The sequence below is a fragment of the Fukomys damarensis genome, unplaced genomic scaffold (assembly GCF_012274545.1).
Source record: "Fukomys damarensis isolate Sample0158 unplaced genomic scaffold, DMR_v1.0_HiC HiC_scaffold_5, whole genome shotgun sequence".
NCBI lineage: Eukaryota > Metazoa > Chordata > Mammalia > Rodentia > Bathyergidae > Fukomys > Fukomys damarensis.
The window spans coordinates 83,297,900-83,308,767 of record NW_022900917.1 but is presented as its reverse complement, the minus strand read 5'-3'; the positions used below and the strand labels follow the sequence as shown (position 1 = coordinate 83,308,767).

The window sequence follows — 10,868 nt, the reverse complement described above, 5'->3', positions numbered from 1 at the left end:
GTTTTTTTTTTTTTTTTTTTTTTTTTTTTTTTTTTTTTTTTTGGTATTGGGGATCGAACTCAGGCAGGCCCTTGTGCTTGCAAGGCAAGCGGCGAAACCACTGAGCTAAATTTGAGGCCCCTTACCTGGGTTTTCTTGTCTAGAGTTTTTGTCTTTGTGCTCTGAGCCATCATGAACTTGCTCCCTTGTCTTTGGGGTTACCATGTAGATGATTCCAAGGCTGAGATGCCCTTCCTCAGTCACTGGGGCCCACATCCTGAGCTACAGCCCTGTGCACAGAACCCATCCAGCCCTGATTCATCTCTACCTTGAAATACCACCACCTTGATCATTGATTGGCTTGTGCCCCAAAGGACAAGGTATCCCCTCATGGTGGGTGTCCATATTGAACATAGGGTATCAGGAGGGCCCTGCACAGGTGTGGTAGCACAGGTAGGAAAGATCACAAGGAATCAACTTGGAAGCCAGTGAGGTGGTGCCAGTGGAGCAAATCTGAGTCACACAGAGCTAAAGCTCCAGGCTGCTTGGCTCCTGTTTCTGAAAGGAGGTTCACCTGGCTCTGGAGGAGACATGAGTGGGTATGTTCTGGGGCTGGGACTGAAATCTATGTGCTTAGAAGATCTAGGATGTGTGCACTGGGTGCGGGGGCTCCAGGCCCATCCTATCCTGGTTGCTGAGGAATTCCTGGCCAGTCCCTCTGGGGCTCCTGCCCTCCAACTGCTCTTGAACCCTCCTCCTGCAGATCCTTGGGGCCTCCAGCTAATAAGCTAGCAGCCTCCCCAGGGCATGCCTGGAGCCATGATGCAGGGATCTCCCAGGATTCTGCAAGGCTGACAAGTAGGACCTATACCTGCCTGGGGCTTGTCTTGCCCAGGGCAGCAGAAGGCCCTGGAGGGAGCCTGTGGATGAGGGAGGTGTGGTTCCTATCCTCAGGCCCAAAAGGCTGTTATAGACCTTGGACCCTGAGGCTTGGAGAACTGAAGGCAGCTCAGTGCATTGGGATGGAGACCACAGTTTTGTGTGGTTCAGAGAAGAGCTTCCAAGGGACCAGTGCCTGACAGGAGGGTGGCCTGGCTGCCATGACATCGACCCCACAGCCTCTTGAAGCCAACTCTATCCCTAGATTCTCCAGCCTCTAATTGGAGGCTGCTTAATTACAGCCAATTTGCGTTGGATCCAAACATGATTACTGTCACATGCAGACAGTCAGGGAACAGTGGTGAATACCCCCACAAACTCCCAAGGAAGAGAGGATGGGTACCATGGGTGCAGAGATGCCCTTAGCTTCCTGCTGCTGTTACTGACCAGTCCATCTGGGACCAGCCCTATGCCATGGGGCAGCTGGGAATGCAGGGGCTCCAGGGCAAGCAGGGAAAGGCCTCAGGCTCCTGACTCCAGGAAGTCTGGCTGCTGCTGGGAGAGAGAGCTACAGGTCAGAGATGATTTACTCTGGAGTGAGGGGATGGGTAGGGCTCCTGAAGTGAGGATGGAGTTGATGAAAAAGGATAAAATCTGTTTTGGGTTATGATCCTAAGAGAGCCCTTTCAGGCTCCAAACTCTGAAAGTAGGGGAGGGGGTATCCTAGGGATGGGTAGGGGCAGAAGCAGGGACAGGGGCTTAGCTCCCAGGGGACTGTGGGTGTTGAGACATTTGGGGTGCCAGCAAACCTCCTACCCACTGCCCCTGAGATGAAGGGGAGTTAGGGGCTCACTCTGGAGTTCCTTGCTAAGGAGGCTCATGTCCTACATTTGTACCTCTCTGACTGTGGAGTAAGCTTGCTTGGTAGGATGGATATTTGGGGGGCATTCCGGGTTTTAGGGATGGAGTCATGTCTCACTTTTGGGGTACTCAGCCCAACAAGAGAGATAGGACACCATTGTGGACAATTCCATGCTGACAGAGAACACTTGGCCTGTCATTTGGGGGTCCCCATGGGGAAAGATCTACTCTATGAGGACCCAAGGTCTACTCTATACAGGACCTCAGAGTAGAGTTGTCAGCTAAGACTGCAGGACACCCACGTAGGTTGGAACGTCAGGTAAATGACAAATAACTTTTAAGGAGAAGTGTTCCCTCTCCAGTGCTAGGCATCATTTTTCTGCTTCCACATGTGCCTGAATGGCCTGTGTCACCCTGGTGACTGAGGAATGCTTATCCTCAGCCTCGTAATGGGCAGGTAGAGCTTCTGCACTGTTCTCTCAAGCAGGCCTGTGGCTGGCAGCTCAGATGATCCCTCGGGTGGGAATCAGACAGAGACTGGAGAACTCTGCCAGCTGCCTGATCCCTAGGGCCTCCCCAGCTGCAAGTGCGCCAGGTTTCACTTGACCTCTACTGGTCAAGTTGCCTGTCCTCTGGGGCTTGGGCCAGGCCTTGCCAGAATCCTGGGCATGCTGCAGCCCAGGGTCACTATCAGCAAGGGGAGAAGTTCATCAGCAAGGGGAAATGGACATGGAGTGGTCTTTGCTAGGCCAGTCAGTGCAGCTGATTTGGGTCAGGGGAAAGGCAGTCTGCAGGCTCCTATGGGGACAGCAATGCCTCATTTCTATGCACATCCCTGAGAGGAGGCAGCCCTGACCATGAGTGCAGGGGAACTGAGGTTCTGGTAGTGAAGTGACTTTCTGGGGGTCGTGCCCAGCCAGAGGCCTGAGGCCTTTCCCTGCTTGCCCTGTCCCTGGACCTCCTACCTTCCTAGCTGCCTTATGGCAAGGGCTGAGCAGCTGGACCCATCAGCAACACCAGCACTCCAGGAAGCTGAGGGCACTGCTGCACCCATGGAACCCATCCTCCCCTCCCTTGGGAGTTTGTGGGGTTATTCACCACTGTCCCCTGACTGAATGCACGTGACAGTAATCACTGTTTGGATCCAAAGCAAATTGGCTCTAATTAAGCAGCCTCTAATTACAGACAGGAGGACCTAGTGACATCATTGGTTGTGGGAGAGTCTATGGGGGAGGCTGAGGGCTTTGATGAGTGGCAGTCAGGCCACCCTCCCAACAGGCTTCTGGTTCCCTCTTCCTGTGGAGTCTGTGAGTGGTAGTGGCCATGGTATACAGAAGTAGGTATGTGCTGTGTTCCTGGGGTTACTCACCCATACTGAAGCCTGTGCTGGAGAGTTGTGTAACTTGGCTGGGGATGATGGGACAGGCTTATTTTGAGGATGGAAGGAAACAATACCACTATCCCAATAAAGAACACCCTGTCACCACCATCCTCATGACTACTACTGCCATGACCAGTGTCTCCATGGTTACCACACATCTACACCATGATTACTATCATCCATCTCCATAGTTACCACCACCTACATGACAGTGGTTACCATTATCATCATTGCCATTTCCATGGTTATTACCTTCATCACCATGGTTACCATGGCTCCATCACATTACCACAACCACTCACACAATAATGGTTGCAATTATCTTTATCATCGTAACCATGATTACCACCCCACCAACTTTACCACAGTCACCATCATCACCATCACCACCATGGCCTGTAGCAGCTCCCTCTGGCCATTTTGACCCACTTCCAGCTCCCTGTGTCTTTAAGGCCCCTTTCCTCTTATTTCTGGTGGGTTTTGCAAGTAAAAGGCACTACCTGGGGCTAGGAGGAAGGTGGGAATACTTAACCCCTGGTCCCTTCTCTGCCTATCAGGAAGCCTCCTTATGCTGTTCTGTCTGGATCTTGACAATGCTTCCTGACCCTCATCCTAGTGGTGCTAGCTATGGTGGCATCTCTTAGCTGCCACCGGCCCATGGACATATCATTGTCCTTACTGAAGCTCCCCATCTGGCCTGTAAGGAGCTCCTTACCACAGACTCCTGTGATGACCTGGTTGAGATGCTTTTATTGCCCCCAGGACCTGGCCCAGTCACCTGTTGCCACTAATGAGGCATCATCTTCAGCACTGTTCTTCCTTCCCTTTGAACTTCCTTCTGGAGATCTGCTGGGATTTCTAGTTAACGGGAGCAGAGATGAGCTGTTGGAACCCTGTCAGCCCCCCAAATGGGGGGAAATCGGCTCAGCAACACAAAATAGAAACTGCATGGGAAAATGGGAACAAACCCCAATAAATTAATCAGTGAAGGAAATTCAACTTCCAAGTTCCTGAAAGAATGAACATAGAAAACAGAGAGGAAATTAGCCAAGAAATAATGTGAGATTTTCCAGAGCAGGAGGATTCAGCTCCCAGATAGAAAAGGCCTTTGGGGTCCACAGTGGAGAGGCAAAGAATAAGCCCCAGTGCTGCATGAATCCAAAGGCCAAGAAATCCCTTTTCCTGAGGAGGTAAGGTTCCTGTTTTCTAGAATGAACACATTCTTTTTTCATTCTTTTCTTCCTTATTCTGCTGAGACATGTTTGGTAGGTGCTTTCGGAGAATGGCTGCTTGGGGCCAAGTGTCTGAGAGGTCATAGTGTGTCTATACTCTGCACACAGTGTGTGACAGCTCAGATGGGCTCTCTTGGAATTCTGAAGATGCTGATTTCTACTAGAATTCCTTTGCCTTGTGGAGCACTTTTATCTCTCATGGAGTACTTGATACTTTGACATCTGGCTCCCTCTGTGCTACCTCTGACTCTGTCATCACTTTCCTGGCAGGTGAAAGTGAAGATGGGTGGTGGTGGGGGCTGAGGAGGGCAGCTTGCTGTGGCCATGCACTGTGATAAGGGATTACAGCTATTCACCCACTGGTTCCTATCACTCACCATTGCTTTGCACTGGCAGAAGCTGGTGCTGGGATTCTACCCATATCATAGTGAAGGAAGCTGAGGCAGGGAGAAATGAGAGTCACCCAGTGAGCAGCAGATCTGGGTCCTTAGACCCTTGTGGTGACAGGGACTTGACCACATTCCCATGCTGCCTTGGCTTTCTCCACTTTGTCCTTATTTCTGCCCTGGTCCTGTCATCTGTGGTCTTGAAGACCCAAGCTGTCTTCTTTTCCAGGTGACTAGGTCAGATCTTCCCTCTCAGGTTCTTGCTTGGGTCCTGTTTGGCCCTGCAGCCTGTTCAGCTGTCCCCAATTGGGTGGCAGCCTCAGAGGTGGCCTTGGGGAGAAGGCACTTGTTGCATGCCTCGCAAAGAGCAGGATTTGAGTGGATGGCAGAAACCCACTGCTACTCAGAAGCTATGAGACCACAGTGAAATCCATGCACATGCTTGGCCTTAGCCCCTCAACAGTGAAGTGGAGGCAGAGCACCAGCACCCCAGGTGGCAGGTCTTGAATGGGAAACGAGTGTATACACACCTAGCTCAGGTGGGGGTCAGTAGGTGACAGATTGTGGTGTCTTCTCTGTTTGTCCCAGAGGAGAGGATGCCACACTGAGTGGAGCTGGGCAGAGGACTGGCCTGGTAGCCCTTTCTAGACCTGAGAAGAAAGTCTTTTAGGCAAGGAGTCTGCAGGGCTGTCCTACCATCCATGTAGTGAGCTGGTCTGGGGCTGCTTCTCTACCCAGTCCCTTCTCAGAGTGCCCCAGATGTCTGAGGTTCTCTCTGACTTCAGGGAGGAACCACTTACTGTGAGCATCCTAGTACCCAGCAATAACAATGCCTTGGCTAGCTTTATTCTGGCTGCATCAAGCAAAAACATTTAAAATCTTCTTGGTTATGCATAAGCGTGTACTGGAGAAGTAAAGAATAAACATGACTGGGGGCTAAGCTTCACACCACACCAGAAAATTTCAAATAACTTTCACAACTAGCAGCTGCTTTCTTCCTGCAGTGCCCTGTGCTCTGCCAGGCCCCTTCCAGGGCCCCAGTAGCTGAAAGTTTCAGAACCCATGGAGTTGATGACGTAGGTATCCCCTGCCAGCCCCAGTGGGCCCCTCCTTCTGTGACCTGTGCTTTCTCCCTGCATGCCCAGTTTCCTGTGGGAAGGGCACACACAGTCCATCCTGGAGTCCTCAGTGCGTGATTCTTAACCTTTCACTGGTTTGTCAGGCATGCACATGTGCTGGGTGACCATTGCTGCCCCCTCTTCTGAGTACAGGCTGCTCCCTCTGCATGGCTAGATGCAGTCCCTTGCACTGCCTCTTACACATTCTCCATCCCAGACTCTGAGTCTTTTCAGCTCCCTTGCCCAGATCCACCCAGACCAATAGAGTCAGAACTTTCTGGTGAAGACATCTTCTAAAAGTTCAACCAGGCAGCTGTCATGGCAGCTGGTGGGTTCTTGACACAGATGGGCTGGGTAGGACCTGTAAAGGAGGAAAGGCAGGAACCAGACCATGGTGTGCAGGGATTTCATGGGTTATCGCCCCAAGTGTAAGAATCTCCAGGTCCTCTGTCCCAGGCTGAACCATGGGGTCTGAGGTCACCCTTCTGCTCCTAGAACAGAGTTGTGCATAGCTAGGCTCCAAACTGAGCCCCAAACTGGGCCAACAAGTTCTGGATCAGAATATTCATTTCTGAATGTACCCAAGAGAAGACAGAACAAGGTATCCTGGCTGCCTGACCTCCACATTCCCAGTGGTCAGGGCATCCTCCTGGGATCTTGCCTTTCAGCAGCAGCAGTTACACAGCGTTTTGCTGTACTGGTTACTTGGGGTCACAGGAGTGAGTAGAGAGGGTGGGTGTGGCTGAACCACTGTCTGTCACATGGACAGGGAGGGCCAGACTGACCTGGTACCACAGAAGTCAACACCTGGCTGTGTTTCCCCAGCAGCCACTGTTGCTGGGCCTGCAATGGGTTGAATGGTGGCCCCTCTAGAAGATCCATCCAACCAGAGCCTCAGAATATGAACTCCTTTTGAATAAGGGCTTTTGCAGATGTGATTAAAGACTGAGATGAGGCCATTCTGGACTCAAGTGCCCAGTGATGGGTCCCTTATGAGGGACAGAGGAGATACACAGAGACCTACAAGGAAAGGGTTGTATGAAGACAGAGTCAGCAACTGGAGTGATGGTCCAAAGAAGGAATGGGCTCCCCCAAATCTCCAGAAGGTGTTGGCTCTTGGGCCTCCATCCTGGCCTCTGGCCTCTAGAGGAGACCTTTGGTATGGCTTCAGCACCAGGCTACTGGACTTAGTGATGGCTTCCTGCCCCGCTCACTGATTTGCTTTGATCTATGGAGTCCTTGAGTGTTCCTTGCCCTCCACACCTGGTCCTGGGAGCAGAAGGTGACAAAGGGTAAGCTTCACTCTCATAAAGGAAGGGATGTTTGGGTTGAGCCCTCTGAGGTTGGGAAGGCCCAGACAGGTGGAGGACTGAGCAAGGCACATTCTGGGAGTGAGGCACAAGTGCTGTTCACCCCAAAGGCATCATCCCCAGGTCCCGAGAGGAGGTTCCTTCCCATGGTTCTGGGTGTTGATGGTGCTGGTAGAGTAAGAAGAGAGGCCAGGCCCTGCCTGCCTCAGTGCTCCCAGGTAGAGCAGCTGGGTGCAGATTGTGCTTTTGCAGGATGGTTTTAACAAGCAGAGTGCTGTGAAGACAGCAAAACAGGGCCCTCAATAGAAAGTGACACGGAGTCTGCTGGATGGTGGGAATGCAGTGGTGGAGGAGGGGACATTTGGGCTGAGTCCTGAGTGATAAGGAGGAGTAAGCCATGCAGGCATCTGAGGAGGACTCAAAGGTGAGGAACAGCAGGTATAAATACCCTGGTATGGGGCACCTTTCTGCTTGCTCAAGGGACCAAGCCAAGGGCAATGGTGGCTCTCTGGATTCAAACCACAAAAGTACCACTACATGGGGCTTTCCAGGCTAAGCTGAGTCCTGGGCCTGTGGCAGTAACTGATCTATTGTCCTTGGCTTGTGGGGTTCACCATGTGGTGGGAGATGAGGTGCATGTACTGCTTCCAGGTCCAGGGAAATGCCAGATGGGGACATATGGTCTGTTATGGAGCCAAGGGCACTTAGGCCAGGCGGTGAGGGCTTTGCAGGGAAGGACCACTAGGGCTGGCCACATAAAACTGAGTGGAAGCAGCTGGCAGAGGCAGGGGTTCAGGTCAGAGGCCCCCAGTGAAAGGTGCCAGCTTTGTGGTATGCAACTGGTTCCAGCTCTTGACGGGAGGGGCAGTGAGTAGAGAAGGGAGTTAAAAGAAAAAGGGTGAGGTGAAGCCAGGATCTGGTCCACAGGTTTGGAGTTTGCTCTCCTTTTTCCCTATCTTTCTTTCCTCTCCTCTGCTTCTCAGCTTTTGCCTATGGGCAGATGCATCTCCCAGACCCAAAGGACCTAACAATTAGAAAGTGCCCTCACCTCCTTTGGGGCTTCTGTGGTTGTCCTCCTGTGAGTGTTCATGTGCATACAAGCCAGTGTGCACATGTTTGCGCATTTATGTGTCTGCTGCTGTCTTTGAAAGCCCCACTGTCCACGCATCCTGTACAGTTCACACTCTAATTATCAGATATTGTTAATTATGCAGAATCATCAGCAATTTGCTTTTATGGAGCCAGAAAAACCCAGAGCCTCGGGCCACACTCTGCTTGCTCTGCTTTCTGCAGTGAAGGTTCTGGTCCCATGACTTCTGCTCACTCTGGGTGAAACTGGAACGTGGTAGACACCCAGGCCTTGCTGAACCAGCAGCTTCCCATTCCAGGGGCAGGTGAGTGCCTAAGGGGAGGTGTATGCTATAGGTAGGTGCAAGCCCGGGGCGGGCACATGCTGCAGGGAGGTGTGTGTTGGAGGAGAGGTGAGCTGTTGGGGAGACATGTTTCAGAGATGAGGGGCATGTGTTGGGGAAAGGTGCAGAGAAGCATGTTCTTGGGGAGGTGAGGGAGGCTGCAGAAGGAATTTTTCCTGAGCCTCCACAAGGCACCTGACCACAGGACCACTTTTCTGCTCTTGGAAAGGCTGTGCAGGCTGATCCCTGCCATGCTGCCACAACAGAGACCTTCAGTCCCTGCTCCGTGCCCTCTCCTGTGGTCCCGCCTCACCACTACAGTTGCCTTGCCCAGCCTGGCAGCAGCCCTCAAGCTCACTTTTATTATACTGATGCCCTCTATCTCTTCCTCTGCTGCAGCAGCATCAGGGAGGTTGGTGCTTTCCTTTGGGGTGAACCCATTTACTGCAGGTGGTCCCTACACAAGACAGGTAGGCAGTAGCCCAGACTGCAGGTGTACAGGGTTGGGGCTTCAGGAAAATTGGACCCCACAGCTGGGAGGATGGGAAAGGCAGTTCCAGGATCAGCTTGGCCTCATCTCTGACAGGCCCTCAGCCTTCAGGCCCACTTGGCTGTCCCAGTTGAATAACAATTATTATGATAATAAATAACCTTAATGGTGCCACAGAGCAGAGAGGTGATAACAAATTACAACTAAAGATGTTTTCCTGCTAAAGAGACACAAAACCAAAGCAAGAGTGACAAGAGGCTGAGACAGGGCTCAGGAAGATGATTGTGTGTGTCACTGTGGGTCTGCTGGGCACCCACTCTGCAAGTGTGGATGCTGAGGCTGTGTGAGGCTGAGCCTTCTGCCTGAGGCCCCAACACTAGGTGGCTGTGGACTTGGGGGCAACAGGCATGGAGAGTGGTAGCCTGGGTCTTCCTGAGCCCTTAGCCTTCCAGGAAGGTTGAAGCATTTGTGGTTCATCAGCCACCTGAGCCCTCTGTGTCTGCCCTGACTGCTCAGTGTCCACCACACTTGACCCCGCTCAATGGCCAGAGCCTCTCAAGAGAGCTGCCACTCAGTGGGTTACTATGCCCTGCCATGATCTCTGACCTCCTGCTCTTCATTCTTCATTTCCTCTTTCAGGGCAATTCCTGAGGGTCCATATCTCTCCCACCATGTATCTGCATGGTGTCCTCCCAGGCCATGTGGCCAGTCCTCTCCCTGAGGCTATGGCCAATGTCTGTGCCCCAGTTCCACAGTCCTTTAGGGGGCTCCCTCTTTCCATACCTTCAATCCCCTTGAATTCAGGAGGCCTTTTGCTTTGTGTTGCATGTCCAGCACTGCCTGTCTTCCCCACATTTGCCCATGTGGCTGCAAGGGTGCAATAGTGCGCCATGTAGTCTGGAGAGTTCACCTCCGAGGGCCAGGTCAGTGCTCCCATGGCCCCATGAAGAGCTGTTGCCTGATCTCCAGAAAGGAAAGTCTGGAGGGACTCTTGGAGCCTTGCAGGACAGTCATAAGTAGGTAGCTGCCAAAGCTACTCTCCTGCTCAATAGTCTTCATGGCGCATGCAAAATAAGGTCCAGATGTCCTTGCTAGTGTTCAAGGCTCTTGTTGTGGCTTAGTACTCCAGCCCCACGTGCAGTCCCACTGTCTGCTCCCCACCCCAGCTAGGGTGCTCCATACTTGATCCCCAGGCTGGCTGCGCCTGAGCTGCAATCCCACACACCTCTGCAAACACTGCTCTTGGCTCCTCCCACACCTCCAGCCCCTATATCTGTTTTAAAGGTTCAGCTTGAGCCCTGTCTTTGAGAGGCCACTTCTTGGGACCATAGCTGTTCATGGCCTCAGGCCCTTGAAGGGGCTCCTGCAGTTCCTGCCCCCAGCTCTGTGTGCTGAGCCTGACCAAGCACACTGTGGGGAGCCAGGGGCCAGTGGAGGGATGCAGGAGCCCTGGCCCTATGTGGTTGACTCTGCTGGCCCCGTCACAGCTGTGTTTACCTCGCATGCAGCACCATTCTATCTCTGTGCAGAGAGCCTCAGACCAGCTTTGTATATGAGGGGATGCAGTGAGTTCCTGCTTTACCAGTGAGAGAGCAAGGCAGGGGAGGTGGTTCCTTTGGGGGTTCTGTGGTCAGGGCTGGAGCTGTGTTCCCTACCAGCTGGACAGGCAACACCCCTGCTCACCCTGATGTTGCCCACTCACTGAGATGCTAGTTGGCCCCTGCAGATCCTGGCATGTGGGGCCATCAGTGAGGGCACAGGCAAAGTCCTCCTGTACTGGACACCTAAGTCTATGTGTCTGATTTCTAGAGTGGCCATGC

At 52.6% G+C, this 10,868-nt stretch overlaps 1 protein-coding gene across 5 annotated transcripts in view; it reads left to right on the top strand.

Annotated features, from left to right (window-relative positions):
• LOC104872897 overlaps window positions 1-10,868 on the top strand; it is a 501,420-nt gene that overhangs the window by 181,676 nt on the left and 308,876 nt on the right. For 4 of the 5 annotated variants that reach the window (XR_004516037.1, XR_004516035.1, XR_004516036.1 and 1 more), the window contains one exon: window positions 8,361-8,540. The exons of the other annotated variant lie outside the window; for it this stretch is intronic. The gene's annotated coding sequence lies outside the window, so the exon portion shown is untranslated. The remainder of the gene's footprint in view (window positions 1-8,360; window positions 8,541-10,868) is intronic. 5 annotated transcript variants of the gene reach the window in all.